The sequence below is a fragment of the Diadema antillarum genome, unplaced genomic scaffold (genome assembly GCF_040938485.1).
Source record: "Diadema antillarum isolate AM-2024a unplaced genomic scaffold, OU_Dant_1.0 seq00000466_RagTag, whole genome shotgun sequence".
Classification (NCBI taxonomy): Eukaryota; Metazoa; Echinodermata; class Echinoidea; order Diadematoida; family Diadematidae; genus Diadema; species Diadema antillarum.
In genome coordinates this window covers 869,325-887,059 of record NW_027271436.1, presented here as the reverse complement: position 1 = coordinate 887,059, position 17,735 = coordinate 869,325, and the positions used below count along the sequence as shown (strand labels likewise).

General features: G+C 39.8%; 1 long non-coding RNA gene across 1 annotated transcript; it reads right to left on the bottom strand.

The window, feature by feature from the left end:
• Positions 1 to 212: 212 nt before the first annotated feature.
• LOC139733281 (uncharacterized) lies at positions 213 to 17,735 on the bottom strand. The gene is made up of 3 exons (XR_011711071.1): positions 17,552 to 17,735; positions 1,607 to 1,697; positions 213 to 1,076 (listed from the first exon to the last, which is right to left on the bottom strand). It is a non-coding gene; the product is annotated as an uncharacterized lncRNA (long non-coding RNA).

The following is a 17,735-nucleotide window of genomic DNA, read 5'->3' as shown; positions in this document are numbered from 1 at the left end:
AAAGTACAGAAGTGATCAAAGTGATATGTGTGATATTAGTCGATACAAATTATGTATATGTATAAGATATGTATTTTATATGAACTTAATGTTCGATGATTATGACATATGACAAAGTGACATAAATATTGTGATAAACCATGATATATATATATAATAATGCATATAGTTTTTTCGAATTATTTGCAAAAGGAATGGAAGGTATGCCGCGAACTTGCGTTATCATAAGTGAGGCAAAACACCTGCCTCACTGTCATGCTTTCGAATAGGTTATGAACATGTTATATCCATTAAAATATGCATCAAGTTCTCCTGAGATGTATACATATGTAAGTGTGTGTGTGTGTGTGTGTGTGTGTGGGCATTATACATGAATATAATACCCGATTCCACGAAAGGCTGATGAAGTCTGATTTTTTGAAAGGGGCAACTGTCCCAGTCTTAATTACTGCGTCTTATCCCGGTATTAAAGGCAGACATACAAATGTATTTTGTACCAATATATAGGGCCTATATGTGTGTTTGTGTGTGTATGTTTATATGTATCTGTGTATTTGTCTCATTGCATCATTCTTTTACACATTAGAACGCACTTCGTACTCTCCGTATAACAGCAATATACTTTCCCCTCAGATTCTCGGAAGTCATCTACGTCATCTGACGTCACGATGTCGAAGGACAACGAAGTAGATTTTGGCGCTCTTCCATTAACACTCATCGGGCCGGATGGGCAGAAAAATGACTAGAAAATAGTCACCAAAATGTTCTTATTTCTAGGCAATCTCCTCGCAAATTGCCAAACTAGTGCTGCATTTTGTATATCTGGGAATTCAAACTATCCTTTAGTCAAAGAAAGGATTTCCACTCGGGTGAGGATAAAACTTCCCAAACTCCCTATAACAGCGGGTCAACTCGGTTCACCGTGGGAGTAGTGGTAACGCCATCCGTTATTTGGACGCCGTTCAAATACCAAGCCACTTCGTAGGAGCCGTACACTTCTTCTGCCGAGCACACAGCCGTTACCTCTTGGTTAGCCGGGAGAGGGTTGGATACATTGAGTGTCATTTGGATGCCATCTGATTATACAGCAAAGTCATGAGAGAGGGAGAAAGAGGAAGAGAAGGTCAAAAAGACAGTGGGTCTAGTTTTTACTCAGTACAAAAACAACATGTGTTAGAATGTTGATGTAAAACGGCAAGCATTCAACATTATCAATGTCATTTAAAACGACTGTGTATGGTCTGTTTTGTGTTAAACTATGACTAAATGATACTTTGCAAGAATAAAACAGTCCCTTCGAGTAATGTATAACAGCTACTTTCACGGTTGACTCCCCGTGATAAACTCAAGTTTGAACTAAGAAAAAAATGACGTTCACATGAATATACACAACAGTACAGCTATTTTAAGGCGTTTTTTTTTCTGCCTGTCATTGATGAGAGTTTGCAATATTAAAGCGCGTCCGACAAAGTAGAAAGAACATTGCAAGTGAAAACGTGTAAAAAACAAAAATTGTTAGAAGCTTAAGCGATACACGAAATCCTTTTTCTTTTCAACAGGTAATATCGATGACTTCGCTATGTTTCAATCAGACCATAATGCTCACCAATATGTTGTATGACGATGGGAAGGATGCTAACGAGTAGCAAAAGTCGACAGTCAACCACCATCGTTACTCTCAGCTCGCTTGTAGAAATCTGATGAGAATAAAGACATAAAGAATGAAAATTCCTAATAGCCAAAGGTAATCGTAGCATTGTTCAATTAACACAAATGTATTGAATGCAAAGTCTCCTTTTCCTATTATTTGTGTCTTACTTTTGTTGCAGAGTGTATATTCAATATATTTCTACAAGTACCATATTCATGTTATGCATGTGCATATCTATGCGTATTGTACATGCTCACGTAATCACTGACCTACACACAGCGGTGTGGTCACTTCCTTCTACAACTAAACTAAAATTCTGTTCTTTCAGTCGTTAATCATGTAGATAATAATAAAAAAAAAGCAAAGAGCGCTAGTATATGATAAAAAATTGAAGAAGAGATCCCGAAGAATCCTGATGAATGCCTAAATAGAGACGTCGGTAGCCAGCTCATCACCAAACTAATTTGTATAGCAAAGTCGTCGATGTCCGAAATGACATGAAACTTCCTCGTACTGTAAACACAATATAAAGAAGTACGTGTCCCTATCACTTGAGATGTTCGTCACCCGATACGTTGGAAACGTAGCAGTCCGCAATTACTGCGCGCAGTTTGAAACTCTTATAAATTTCGGGTATGAGGCATTTTCTTGTTAATCTTAAATAATGCACTGCCTATACGATTTCCTGAGTGAACAAGTTGGCTTAACACTTAAATCCGTAATATCATACCCAATTCTCACGCACTCTATTATGTTATTGGCATTCTTATCTTATGCCCTATTTTCTTGTTGCGCATTGACACAGACGGGCATCGTTCTTACGTCACCATGGAGTACACCTGACCTATATGCTCGTCAATGATTGTACAAATCCGGATCTGGTAATCTCATGCCATGAAGAGGAAATGTGATGTCACTAAATACACTTGGTTTCAATGACGTGCAAAGTATCGTGATACGACTAGTCGTTATAGAATATCACTGAACATTTTGGAACATGTTTTATTTAATAATCTAATTTGTTATCCCCCGTATCCATGTTTCATTCTTTCGCGTAAAATAAAGTAATAAAAAATAAGGCATTGGGATGTACAGCCATTATCATGTTAGTAGGGCTTTTTAATGGAAGGCACCAGTTAATTGTGACTAAGTTAGTACAATTGCTAATAAGAAGAAAAGTAAACTGCTGTAATCTATAATGACTGACATTGAGTTTAGGAAAACAGAAATGAGTTTATCAGTTTCGTCCTCTCCTTCTGTAGATTTTTTCGCAGAATGTAACATCATATCCTTTAGTGATAAAGATTGAATATTATTTCGAAATTGAAGATGGTGAATATCTTTATTCACCTTCTCATTGTATAGATGGGTATCTGCAAATCTGATAAGACTATTTCATTTTGAGAGATAAATCAAATGAAATTCTTTCCGTCTTTCACTTGACGAATGTTACAAGAATATCGCATCCGAATTCAGTGATACAAGATAAGACATTACCGCAATTATCACTAAATATAGTTATTTTTTTTCTGATTTACCATTTAAAATCAAATCTAAGGTAATTGTTGTGAATTGATATTAATGCATGTGCGTAGGTATGTGTGTTTCTTTGTTTTCCTTTGTGTATGAGTAAATATATGCATATACAGTGCTACAGACTTTAAAGTTTTTTTTTCAAATGTCACCAAATTGGAATGAATCACATTTACGCTAAAAATAGAATGAAAATGATTCGTCAAGGTTGTTTTGTATTGAAGACATCAATTCATTTGGAAACATTTAGTTATTTCTCACCATCATGATTACACGTTCTTTCATCTGTAGAAGATATATTTTCCCCCACAACATGCCATATTCATGTAAGGTCGGCTCAAGAAACTAGGCCTATATAAAACTGAAGTTTACACTCCTGAGCTGTGTCATTACAATTGATGTATATTATCACCTTGTACACGTATAATTTGTTTTGGCACATTGTTGACAAGGTAAAAGAACATATATTATTATTTCTAATGTAATACTCACAAATAGTAAGTATGAAAATAATTAAATTGAATTGAATTGAAAAATGTTTGTTATGATGGTCTTGTTTGTGTGTAGATCAGGTTAATGCTTTTTTGTAACAGGTTTGTCAGGAAAAGAAAGTGGTATAATTTCGATTTGAATCAATCATTGAACAGGGATACAAAATGTGTTGATCAGTGTACAAACCAATGAGTATGTGCTGTATAATTTCATTTTCTCCTGAAAATATAAGATTGTCACATAACACATCGCCGGAAATTAAAGTCAAATGTCAAATCAAAACAACTTTGTCCCAGGCATCGCGGGTTGAGTTCCTGTTTGTCTTCCAAGCGGTTTCGATCACTCGAGCTGATACTGTTGGCAAGCCTCTTGTAAAATTATCTCTATACAATCATCGCTCAAACAAGAAAGCATAATATGAGACAGTACTGATGTGCTATGGTGTCGTTTGTATATTATTACAAGGGAAGCATAATAATGCTAGCAGGGAGTATGGTGATGGAATAATTTATAATGATTTAAAAAAAAATCTGCATGAACCATTAATGCAAAAAAAAGACTATAGACCATCGCATATGTACACAAATAATGTATGTATATCATACATTAATACATTATACAGAGAGAGAGAGAGAGAGAGAGAGAGAGAGAGAGAGATAAGAGAGATATGGAGAGAGAGAGAGAGAGGGAGAGAGATGTAGAACTTGAATAGAAAACTTGATCTAATGACTCAACTATTATAGTGCTACATGCTCTATAGCATGAAACCGTCATAATTCACACATATATAAACACATGCAAACGCATGATTACTCCTAAATACGGGACAGACACTGCATGGTTTGGTTCATTACAACAAACAGCAGCATAATGGAGGTATCCGATTTATGGAAAAATAAACTTATTTACATTTTCCTAGCATAAAAAAGAACACTAACTTGATCCCTTACCATATAGTTTACAACTCTTTCGGAAGGGAAGGGTTATATTCCACCTATAACTATACAGTGCGTATCGAAAAACAGGTAATCCAACTTTGGAGGGCTACTATCTTATAATTATCAACTATGGAGAGTGCAATGTTGGTTGAGGGGAAAGGGGAACTCTTCCTCTTTCCATTGATACCTATTTATGTTGGCAAATGTTATGCATGACTGAGCACATGAACTTTAAAGACAACAATGACAAATTGCACGTTTTCCAAGTTTACATGTTACTGTGAAGGAACAATGCATATCTCACTGTATGGATGAGATCTGTCAATGGAGGTGGTCGAATCATCAGGCCAGTCTGCATGACTGCAGGTTCGTGTTAAGGGTTTCTTCTAATCATGGTTCTAGGAACAGTACCCCCTGGAAAACCACCCTCCGGATAACTACCACCCGGATAATTACCCCCCAGGACAATTCCCCCCTAGGGCAACTACCCCCCGGACAACTACCCTCCAAGGGCAATTACCCTCCAGGGTAATTACCCCCTAGGACAACTACCCCCCGGACAACTACCCTCCAAGGGCAATCACCCCCCAGGGCAATTCCCCCTTAGGAAAACTACCCCCTGGATAACTACCCCTCGGATAACTACCCCTGGATAACTACCCCCTCGGATAACTACCCCCTGGATAACTACCACCCGGATAACTACCCCCTGGATAACTACCCCCCGGAGAACTACCCCCTGGATAACTACCCCCCGGAGAACTACCCCCTGGGTAACTACCCCCCGGAGAACTACCCCCTGGGTAACTACCCCCAGGATAACTACCCCCCGGATAACTACCCCCCGGATAACTACCCCCCGGATAATTACCCCTCGAATAATTACCCCCCGGATAATCACCCCCCCCCCCGGATAATTACCCTCCGGATAACTACCCCCCCCCCCCCGATAATTACCACCAGGATAATTATCCCCAGGTTAATTACCCCCTCCTCCGATAACTAGACCCCAGATAACTTCCACCCGATAACTACACCCTCCGATAACTTCCCGAGGATGATTACCCCGGATAAGCAAGCCTACAACTCCCCCTCCCCTATAACTATCAAGACGAAAATTACCCCAGGACAGTGCACCACGCCAATTACCCCCTGGGTAACTACCTCCCGGGTCATTGCCCCCCCCCCCCATCTTACCTTTAATAAAAAGAATATCATTACTACAGGAAACGAAGTTCTTTGTATTATTTGCCAGGAATCACGGAGATGCCATACTGATACATCATTTTATGAAAACAACATCTTAAAGATTTACGATTTGTATCGTTTGCAGTTAGGACAATTTATGTAAAAGCTTAATTTCTCCCTCTGTATTTTGACTCTATGTTCATAAAAAACGAAGCTGTCCCTTCATATCCTACCCGGTAATCCAGTAAATGTCAATGCCTTTAACCAAACTATTTTCGCTAAATCTGTATTTTCTTTTACTGTTCCGAAATTTCGGATTTCTCTTGATAGTATAGTATAAAAGAAGTTTTAAGTTTGAATGCCTTTACCATTGAACTAAAGACATTTTGAAGAAATGTTACACTTCAGAATGAGTTAAACTTTTTGCAATATTTTTTAACCACAATTGTCTATCGTTTACCACAACTCCATGTAACACTTCTTTATTTTGAGGAGCTTATATCTCATGCCTCACGTGCCCTGGTTTTGACCCATCATCTTCCTCTTCCCTCTCGCTTTTCTCTGTCCACTGTGAAGGTAGTCTATTCCTGTCATTCATAACTCACCTTTCCTCTTTCTCTCATTACAAGGGATTTATCTCGTGTGTGTTCATGTGCAGTGCACTCCCGTTAAAACGAAATGCTCAGGACCGGCAGTTTTTTTTTTTTTTTTTTCGTTTTAACGAAATTTCGTTGTAACCGAACAAATATAATATGCAATGTATAACGAAAAGAAGGAAACCACGCATAAAAAAATTTTGTTTGTTGAATCCTCATCATACGCTGGAAAGCTATGTGAAATGGGAGAATACCTTTTTAATTTCGTTTAAATATTACATTTTAAAAAGAGCATAAAGTTGTTTGTGTTGTCACACATGTGTAGAAAATGACGGTGTAGGATTTGGTTACAGTTCGCTATTCCAAAGGTTCTTTTCTTACTAAAGTACGTTACTCCGAAGACTCCTTATTCCGAAGTTTCGCCATTCCCGGGATTCCGATGGTTTGTTTATGTGAAGGTTCGCATTTCCGCAGAATCATCATTCCGAAAGTTCATAATCTAGATCAAAATAATATATTGTTCATTTTCCGAAGGTTCGTTGATCTGAAAATGAAATGAGGTTCGTCATTCTGAAGGTTTATAAATCAAAAAAAAAAAAGGTTCACTAGTCAGAAAGTCCGTTGTTCCGAAGGCTTTTTCATCCGAAAATGAAATAAGGTTCGTTATTCCGAAGAAATTTTGTTAATGAAAAAAAAGATGAGAAAGGTTAGTTATTTCGGAGATTTATTTATCTTAAGACGATTATAAAGATTGCAATTCTTAAGTTTTGTTAGTGTACTCTCCTTTTTCCACCATGGATTAACGATACTTTCTGTAATGTTCCGATTAACGAACGTTTTGAATTCCTATCATTTTCGGACTAACGAACCGTATAAGAATAAGAATAAGGACCATATTTTATTATCGAATTAACGAACCTTTGGAATAACGCCAAAATGTGCTTAATAACAAACCCTCTTTCATTTCCGAACTAACGGACATTTAGTTGTATCAGAATCTGTGTGTTTTGTATTAAAGGACTTCGGAACAATGAAACAAACCTTATCTGAATTCAAATTATTTTATTACAACAACGCAAGTTCCCCTCGGAAACTGTGCGTGATACACGGAGTGAACATTTAATGATGCGTTCGCTCATGCAGAGACGCTTTAATAATGCTTGTTCCGCTACGCATTTTCGAATGCGATCCGCATTTCGTTATAACGGAGCGCATTAGTCTTTTGTTTTTCTTTGTCAGTGGCGCTCAGAAAAGACTTCGTGATAACGAAAATTTTGTTATAACCGTCTTCGTTATAAGCGAATTTTGTACCATAGACTTTAATGGCGATAATTTTGGGACCAGAAGTTTTGCTTCGTTATAACCGTGTTCGTTGTAACGGGAGTGCACTGTATCTTTATTTGTGTACTTCGTCTCTGTCTTAATTTGCTTTCTTTGCATTGTTTCATCAATTTTGTAACTATTTTACTGTTATACCGTTAACGCTCATTTCAGAATTGCCCTACTGCATTATTGGGTATATTAACAACTAGTATATCAAGGATGTGGGAAGAGATTGTCACCTCCTTGGTATGATCACTGCAGAACATTACCTCCCTTGACAATTACTCCTTATTAAAATTAGGCTCCAAACAATCACCCCTCTTACAATAACTCTCCCCCAGAAAATTACGTCTCTCATTGTTATTTTCGAACACATTAGCCATTTGAATTGAAAAAAACCCCAACATTTTTTCATATCGTCTGGTTTTGGTCGAGACCTAACTTCAGGTTTTAAACATCTTTTGGGTGAGATGATTAGAAACCCCTTACGAAATATTAAAGAGCATGTTATTCCAAGAAGGATTCAATATTTTGAGAAAAAAATACTCTTGAAATGGTCGGGATAAAACAGAGCAGCCCTATAATGTAAAAAGGATTCTGTCAACTACAACTCTCCCTAGATCTATTCAAAAAGAGGGTGCAGGACAAAAGACTTCGTTAACAACTAGGGGTGTTTTGTAAAAAAAAAAAAAATACCGTTAAACTCGTAATATTTTACTCTTTCTAATGAGACTAACTTATATTTGAACTGGATTTCCTCTTAAAGTGTCGAGAACATTTAATTTGAAAACTAGCACAATTCTACTTGTATGTAAAACAAGCTGTAATTTTACTCTCATGACAGATTAGGGCACCTTTTGATAAAAGTTGCCAGTTATGACATCTTGTTAGTATCTAATAATTTCAATAAAACCATGGGTTCTGCTTGATTGATAAGCTCGAGTCACTGACTTGTTACCATGGACCTGCTTTGATCGACCTACAACGATTGGTAATTGTGTGGAACTGACAGCTTGTCAGGACTGATAACTTTCATAAAACCGTGCCCGGATCCTATCAGAAATTATGGCTTTATATCGAAGAGTCCCTCGCTAATGTTAAGGGAATATGAATTGCTGTGAAATCAACTCTCCTTTTCTTATCTTTATCGTCTATCATGTGTTATAACGGTAGAAAATAAATGACAAGCCAAAAGAGTGATGACAGTGTAAGAGAAAGGTGCATCTTCTGATATGGTGTTATGAACTTATGGAAAATATACGACGGGTGGTAACTTTCGGGGGGCGGGGAGGGAGGGTTGTCCAGTAGGTAAGTATCAGGAGGGGGCGGGGGGGGGGGGGGGGTTCGGGGTATTGTTAATGGGGGGGGGGGTAGTAATCCGGGTGGTAGTTATCCTGGGGGTAGTTATCCGGGGAGTAATTATCCGGGTGGTAGTTATCCTGGGGGTAGTTATCCGGGGGGTAGTTATCCGGGGGGTAGTTATCCGGGGGGTAGTTATCCGGGGGGTAGTTCTCCGGGGGGTAGTTACCCAGGGGGTAGTTCTCCGGGGGGTAGTTATCCAGGGGGTAGTTATCCGGGGGGTAGTTATCCAGGGGGTAGTTATCCGGGTGGTAGTTATCTGGGGGGTAGTTATCCGGGGGGTAGTCATCCAGGGGGTAGTTACCCAGGGGGTAGTTATCCGGGGGGTAGATGTCCTAGGGGTAATTGCCCTTGGGGGTAGTTGCCCTAGGAGGGTAGATGACCGGGTGGTAGTTTTCCTAGGGGGTAATGGCCGTGCCCGGATCCTATCAGAAATTACCCAGGTAACATGCCCATATGGGACCCATATGGGCATACTCCGGGCCACGTGGGCCATCTGGGTTAGGGTGAATCCCATATGTATTTAGCATCAGACCCATATGGGATAACCCATATGGGTTTTTTAATGGGACTGCCCATGTGGGTATCATAATGGAAATGAACTGCGCAAACCCATCTGGGCAAGATTGTTAAAAGCCCATATGGGTTACACATGTGAAAAAAATGGGTAGACCCATCTTGGTGAGATATGTAGATACCCATATGGGTCTCATATGGGTATAAAATGGGCAAAGCTACCTGGGTAAAATATGCAATGCCCATATGCATACCATATGGGAATCTACTGGGTGAACCCATCTGGGTAATAAATGTAAATATCCATATGGGCTTCATATGGGAATGAACTGGGCATACCCATCTGGGTAAAATAAGTGAATGCCCATGTGGGTTTCGTGTGGGAATAAAATGGGCAAACCCATCTGGGTGAGATATGTAAATATCTATATGTGTTTCATATGGGAATAAGCTGGGGAAACCCATCTGGGTAAAATAAGTAAATGTCTATATGGGTTACACATGTGAAATAAATGGGCAAACCCATCTGGGTGAGATATGTAAATATTTATATGGGTTTCATATGGGAATGAGCTGGGCAAACCCATCTGGGTAATATAAGCAAATTACCATACGGGTTTCACATGGGAAATGAATGGGGAAAACCGTCTGGGCAGTACATGTAAATGCCCATATGGACTCTATATGGGAAGTAAATGGGTTAACCCACCTGTGTAATACATGTAGCCTATATGCCCATATGGGCTCCATATGGGCATGGAATGAGCAAACCCATATGGATGAGATATACAAATGCCCATATGCATACCATATGGGATACAACTGGGCAAACCGATCTGTGTGAGATCTGTCAATTTACATATGGGTTTCATATGGATATGAAGTGGGTAAACCCATCTCGGTAAGAGCTGAACATATCTTTTTTGGTAACATATGGGAAAGAACTGGGCAAACCCATCTGGGTGACGGATGAACCTATCTATGTGGGTACCATATGGGAATAAAGTGAGCAAACCCATCTGGGTAAGAGCTGACCATATCTTTTTGGGAACCAAAAAAAAAAAAAAAAAACTAGGCAAACCCATCTGGGTAATAGATGAACATATCTATACCATATTAGAGCGAACTGGTCAACCCATCTGGGCAAGAGATGAACAAAATTATGTGGGTACCATATGAGCATAAATTTGGCAAACCCATCTGGGTAGGAGATAAACATATCTATTTGGGTACCATATGGGAATGAACTGAGCACAAATCTGGGTAGGAGATAAACATATCTATGTGGTACCATGTTGGAATGAACTGGGCAAACTCTTGAGTAAGAGCTGAACATATGTTTTTGGCTACCATTTGGGAAAGAATTGGGCAAACCCATCTGGGTAATAGATGAACATATCTATGTGGTATCATATTATTGGAATGAACTGGGCAACCAATCTGGGTAAGAGATGAACATATCTATGTGGGTGCCATACGGGAATGAACTTGGTAAACCCATCTGGCTTAGAGATGGACATATCTATTTGGGTACCTTATGGGAATGAACTGGGCAAACCCATTTGGGCAGGAGATCAACATATTTATGTGGGTAAAATATTGGAATAAACTGGGCAAACCCATTTGGGTAGGAGATGATGTGGGTACCATACTGGAATGAACTGGGCAAACCCATCTGGGGAATAGATGAGCATATCTATTTGGGTATCATAGGGGAATGACCTGGGCAAACCCATCTGGGGAATAGATGTAAATGCTTATATGGGTTTCATTTTGGGTCAACCTGGGTAGAACCATCTGGGTAAGATATGCAAATGCCCATATGGGATTTACATGGGAATGAACTTGGTAAACCCACCTGCTCATCATAACACCCCTACCTGAAAATGGAACTGACCCAGAATTTGAAAAGAGGGTCCGGTTCATGCCCGTTATGCAGTGCAGTATACAGTGCATTGGCATTAGGACTTATTGATCTCCTTCAGTACAGTCAGAGCTTGGTGATCATCTGTCTTCGCCTCATTTTAGGTAAGTAAATAAACTTATTTTTTCAGCATGTATTTAAGGCACCTAAGATGTTGATTGCAAGTTATTGAAAAAGCTAATCCCAAGTCGGCAAGCTATAAAGGCAATAAAAAATATGTACGTTGGGATGGTATGTGAGCATGTTGCCTCCATGGATCATCCATAGAATATTATACATGGTGATAGGTGTATTCAAAGGTTGTAGGCCTGCTATGTTATATGATTTAGTTTAATTCTAAATATTGCTTTATAGATTTGATTTGGGGTTTACACTCATACTCTATGTATAGAAATTAATGCTGTTTAGCATTATTTCATTTTCATTTCAATACTTCATATCATTGAGTTTCATTTAGGCCTAAACAAAATGGAGTAGCAGTATTTGAGAAAACATTTACGCATACAGAATTTTACAAATAATTGCAATAAGGGAAAACACTAGCTGTTATGAGATGTATTGAAACAAAGGGAGCTGATGAAAGCACTCGATCAGTGATTGTAATTGCAGTTCACTCATAGTTTAAAGTGTGCATTATGATGATATCAAATAAGAAATTACGTTTTTACATATTATAATGGAAACATTAACTATAGGATAACTAGACTCGCTATTTCCGGGTTCACCACGAAAGCCCAAGTGGAGAATTAAGTTTATGCGCAGTACTGTGTAATGGTTTGGTATGAACACGTCCCACACAGTATTGGTAGTATACAGCTTTTTAGTATTCAATCCTGAACCATCTAAACACACCCACACCGTACGGTACTTAGTATGAGGAGCTTGCAAGGTCATTCAACCTCCCCAACTCCACAGCATCTCTGCAGAAGGCTGTGGTCAGTTGTTTGGGTTATAAAGTCACAAAGGTCACATTCCATCAGGGAGACTCACCTCCCTGATTCCATAAGAAAACACCAATTCTCAAAAGAGTGGACATCATATGCACATTACCTAAAGCTTGGCTCTATTAATGTACGTCCTGACAACTGGAAAGCACAAGTATTTTTGCAGTTACCATAACCAAATACTAAGCGTGTGAGAAAGAGTCTTAGCTTCTGAAATATTGCAATTAGTTTTACTGTGACATGCATAAAATGTATTTAGGAGGAGATCTGAGTGAGTGAAGCCTAACTGCGATTTTCATGCTCCTGTATTATCAGAGATGTGTATATACAACGTGTACGTAACACTTTAAATAAACACACGTATATAGGCCTACGTTTCATAGTAGTAATCAGTATAGCAGTGGCATTTGGAAATATATGAAAAGAAGTGTATACATATAGGCCTACTGATATTTGTGTCATCATAGCTCTAGTTGGCATATTTTTTTCTATCTACTGTAAATATGTTTTAATAGTTTATGTTGTTCAAGTTGTATTACTCCTTCTCAAAAGAGGTAATTGATAAGCATAATTTTCCCTCTTATGATAGAAGTACAATTGCAAGATAGTTTGGGGGTTTAAAGGCTATCTAGTGTATTGTTATGTCTCAAATTCCTTCTAAGAAATAAGTCATGTATAGGTTTATAAATCATACCAGATTATGAGCTTAAATAGATTTAATTTATAGGCCCTACTGGTAGTCAATATCGAGTAAATAGCAATCAATTGTAGGTTTAACTTCATATCGTTTGTCCGAAATATTTATTGACCACTCGCAATCTTTTTTTTTTATGTGTACACATATTCCTTTCTCCGTGTCTGCCTTTCTGTTCACTTAATCAAATTATACTCAAAATTTACTCAAATTATAGCTTCTCCTAAATCTTAATTGTCATTTACTGTTTAATGAATAATCAAAACTTGTCCTTTGATCTTCCTGAGTTTGTTTTACAATTAAATGAATTAAAAGATTCATTCAAAAAAAAAAATCTTCATAATGATATGAGGTGTAAGTTGATATCTTTCTACTCACCCTCAAGCAGTAACTTATTTTGCAATGTTCTAAGTCGTTTATCCTAATTCGTAATTGTTGCAATTTCCTTTGCTCTGGATGTATAACAACTATATTTATCCCTTGACTGATTTTGTTTTCTTGTTTCACAATCAAATGAAGATTTAAGTACATTGCATTTGCAAAAGATTCTCTAGTGTATAATTCGATATTATTTCCATTATGAAAATGAAAACCAATGGTAATACATGTACACCGAAAATATTTCTGTCCCTCTCTTCCTCTTTCTCTCTCTCTTTCCCTTTGACGCTTATTCATTTTGATAGTTTTAAACTACGTATACGACCCTCTAGTTATGAAGAAAGTTGAACAAATCCTGTAAAAGTAGGCTAACAATTGTATACTGAAGTTTTTAAACCCATGTAAGTATGCATTCCTTTATACAGTCACGTATTCAAATACTGTACAATGTAATGTTGCATGCCTGTATCTCTCAATTATTGAATCTAGCAATATTTATGATGAATAACTAACACATTTTATATGAAGATTGTAATTCCATGAATATATTTCTCCCTCTGTCATTGCAGATCTGGTGAAGAGAAAAGATGGACAAACACAGCAAGACTTCACGCAGCATACATTTTAAGGTCTACACAATAAGAAATCAGAACAGTGGAATAAAATAGCTGGATTGACAAAAACAAAGGCGGCATGCAGCACAGGTTCAGGGAGAATTAGATGGCAACACCTAAATTTCAAATGTGCATAAATTTTGACAGAATTGTGCAATTTTCTTCAAACCTTACTGAACTGTTCTTTTCATATTGCTGCATTCACTCAATCAACGTTTAGTTTGGGTATTCCCCTTGCAGAAGCTGTTAAAAAGATCTCACCATTTCTAGCTTTTACGCTTGTTTATCAAGTAATATTATATGAATGCCTATATTCAGCTGAGGGACACAGGACAACAGATTTCAATTAGAACAATGCACAAATATATCCACTTTGAGAATAAGATACTTGATCTATTGAGTACATACATTCAAGAGTGAATTGAGGGGAACAATACTTCTCTATGTGTAGGTCATTGGTGGTGGTGGATGTACAGTGTATATACAGTATGTTTACATGGTATTTAGGTAGCTTTCGAAGATGTGCCACCTTACTAGGGCTGTTCATCCAAGAAATAAACAAACATTCTACACGCTAAGTGGACTGCTCATAACAGAGGTTTGATGTCAGTTTTCCATCAACTCAATGTGCCAGTGTCTCCTGCCATTGCTGCTGGGCAAGCTGTGGTTAATCATAATGAGGTAGGCCTATTCACAATATGGTAAACTCACCGTTGGCAAAAATATTAGCCACGTTACCCAGATGGGACCCACGGTGTACCTATATGTGATATCTTAGAGCCCCCATATGGGTCCCATGTAAATCTTGGGCGCAAATTCCTAGGGGCCCCATATATGCATACCCATGTGGGACACATGCTAAAACCCCATCTGAAGCCCATATGGGAAACCCACATGGTGCCCACATATCTACCACATACATTACCAAGATGGGTCCCATTGGGAACCAATATGGGTCATTTTGGATTGCCCATATGGGTCCCATGTAAATCTAGGGTGCAAAATCCTAGGGGGCCCGTATGGGCATACCCATGTGGGACCCATGATGAAACCCCACACAAAGCCCATATGGGATAACCCACACAGTGCCCACATATTTACCACATACGTTGCCCAGATGGGTCCCACAAGGAACCCATATGTGTCATTTAGGATCGCCCATATGGGTCCCATGTAAATCTTGGGTGCAAAATCCTAGGGGCCCCATATGGGCATACCCATGTGGGACCCATGATGAAACCCCACACAAAGCCCATATGGGATAACCCACACAGTGCCCACATATTTACCACATACGTTGCCCAGATGGGTCCCACAAGGAACCCATATGTGTCATTTGGGATTGCCCATATGGGTCCCATGTAAATCTTGGGTGCAAAATCCTATGGGCCCCATATGGGCATACCCATGTGGGACCCATGATGATTTCCCAGCTAAAGCCCATATGGGAAAACCCTCATAGTGCCCACATATTTACCACATACATTACCCACATGGGCCCCATCGGGAATTCATATGGGCCATGTGGGATAGCCCATATGGGTCCCATGTAAATCTTGGGTGCAAAATCCTAGGGGTCCCATATGGGCATACCCATGTGGGACCCATATTCAAACCCATATTGGGCCCATATGCAACCCATATGGGCATGTTACCTGGGTATGGCTTTATATCGAAGAGTCCCTCGCTAATGTTAAGGGAATATGAATTGCTGTGAAATCAACTCTCCTTTTCTTATGTTTATCGTCTATCATGTGTTATAACGGTAGAAAATAAATGACAAGCCAAAAGAGTGATGACAGTGTAAGAGAAAGGTGCATCTTCTGATATGGTGTTATGAACTTATGGAAAATATACGACGGGTGGTAACTTTCGGGGGGCGGGGAGGGAGGGTTGTCCAGTAGGTAAGTATCAGGAGGGGGCGGGGGGGGGGGGGGTTCGGGGTATTGTTAATGGGGGGGGGGTAGTAATCCGGGTGGTAGTTATCCTGGGGGTAGTTATCCGGGGAGTAATTATCCGGGTGGTAGTTATCCTGGGGGTAGTTATCCGGGGGGTAGTTATCCGGGGGGTAGTTATCCGGGGGGTAGTTATCCGGGGGGTAGTTCTCCGGGGGATAGTTACCCAGGGGGTAGTTCTCCGGGGGGTAGTTATCCAGGGGGTAGTTATCCGGGGGGTAGTTATCCAGGGGGTAGTTATCCGGGTGGTAGTTATCTGGGGGTAGTTATCCGGGGGGTAGTCATCCAGGGGGTAGTTACCCAGGGGGTAGTTATCCGGGGGGTAGATGTCCTAGGGGTAATTGCCCTTGGGGGTAGTTGCCCTAGGAGGGTAGATGACCGGGTGGTAGTTTTCCTAGGGGGTAATGGCCCTGGAGGGTGATTGCCCTGGGAGGGTAGTTGTCCGGGGGGTAGTTGCCCTAAGGGGGAATAGACCTGGGGGGTAATTATCCGGGTGGTAGTTATCCGGAGGGTAGTTGCCCAGGGGGTAAGTGCCCGGATACGGTGATGGTTTACTGAAGAACAAACATAATTGAAACTTTGAAAACTTTAACACAAGCTGCATGCTTTCAGCAGGGAGGTGAGTCACCTCCCTGCTTTCAGCGAGGACTATGCCAGGGGGAGACCGACTCAACCATTATCATTTTGCGTGGACGTATGGCTATGGACGGCTAGGTTGCGTTGCATTCTGGGACGGAACAACTATAACAACCGTTCAAACAACATGGCGATGTTCACGCGGCTAATGTCAATTACATGTGCAATGCCCCATCGCAACGGAACTTAACTGATTCAACCAGAGAAATATCTGTATTTACAGAATTACTGTGAGTATTTTGTGAAGTGTTAGTATTGATGCATATTATCCACATGCTATTTATACTGAAATTGCTATTACTACTCTGAAGTTCGTGATCAGTTGCATTCGTTTCGCCTCGTCACCGCGTCAGTTACAAAGTCCAACGACGGCTCGCGCTCCCTTTGCTTTCCCACAACTCCCCGCATCGCAGCCGTCGGCCAAGGCTTACCCGCATGGGCACCTACGGAGCCTTCCACAGCATCACACCGTATGACCCTAATAATCTGTAGCTTGTTTATTCCAAAAGTATGAAACATATTTGCCTAATTTTTTACCTCAGATATGCCGTGAATACTGCAGTTTTGAATATCGTGACCGTCATGTTGATTCTGAATCTCCGTTGTAAAATAATTTAACCCAATTTTAGTGCATGCGATCCATTTTCTACCTCCCACGATCGGGCACCCCCTCCCTCTAACTGCGACAGCCGCCACTGCGTGTGGCGGCTGCGCCGTGCTCCCATAAAAGATCTTCATGTTGAACAAACGGGTGCCTTTGCGGCGCTATATTTCCTTAATTTTTCAACAGAAACTACTAGGAATACTTACATGGGTCGATGAAACCTAAATGACTATCATCGGCGACTGTTTGATGCATTTCATTGCTTGTGATGCACAAAATGATGTCTTATATGCAGCTCACCGATGTTCACAGAATTCACAATCACTTGCACAAGCGCACAGAATACTTAGGAACTAACATAAGCGAAACTGCGGGGAAGCCGCCAGGACC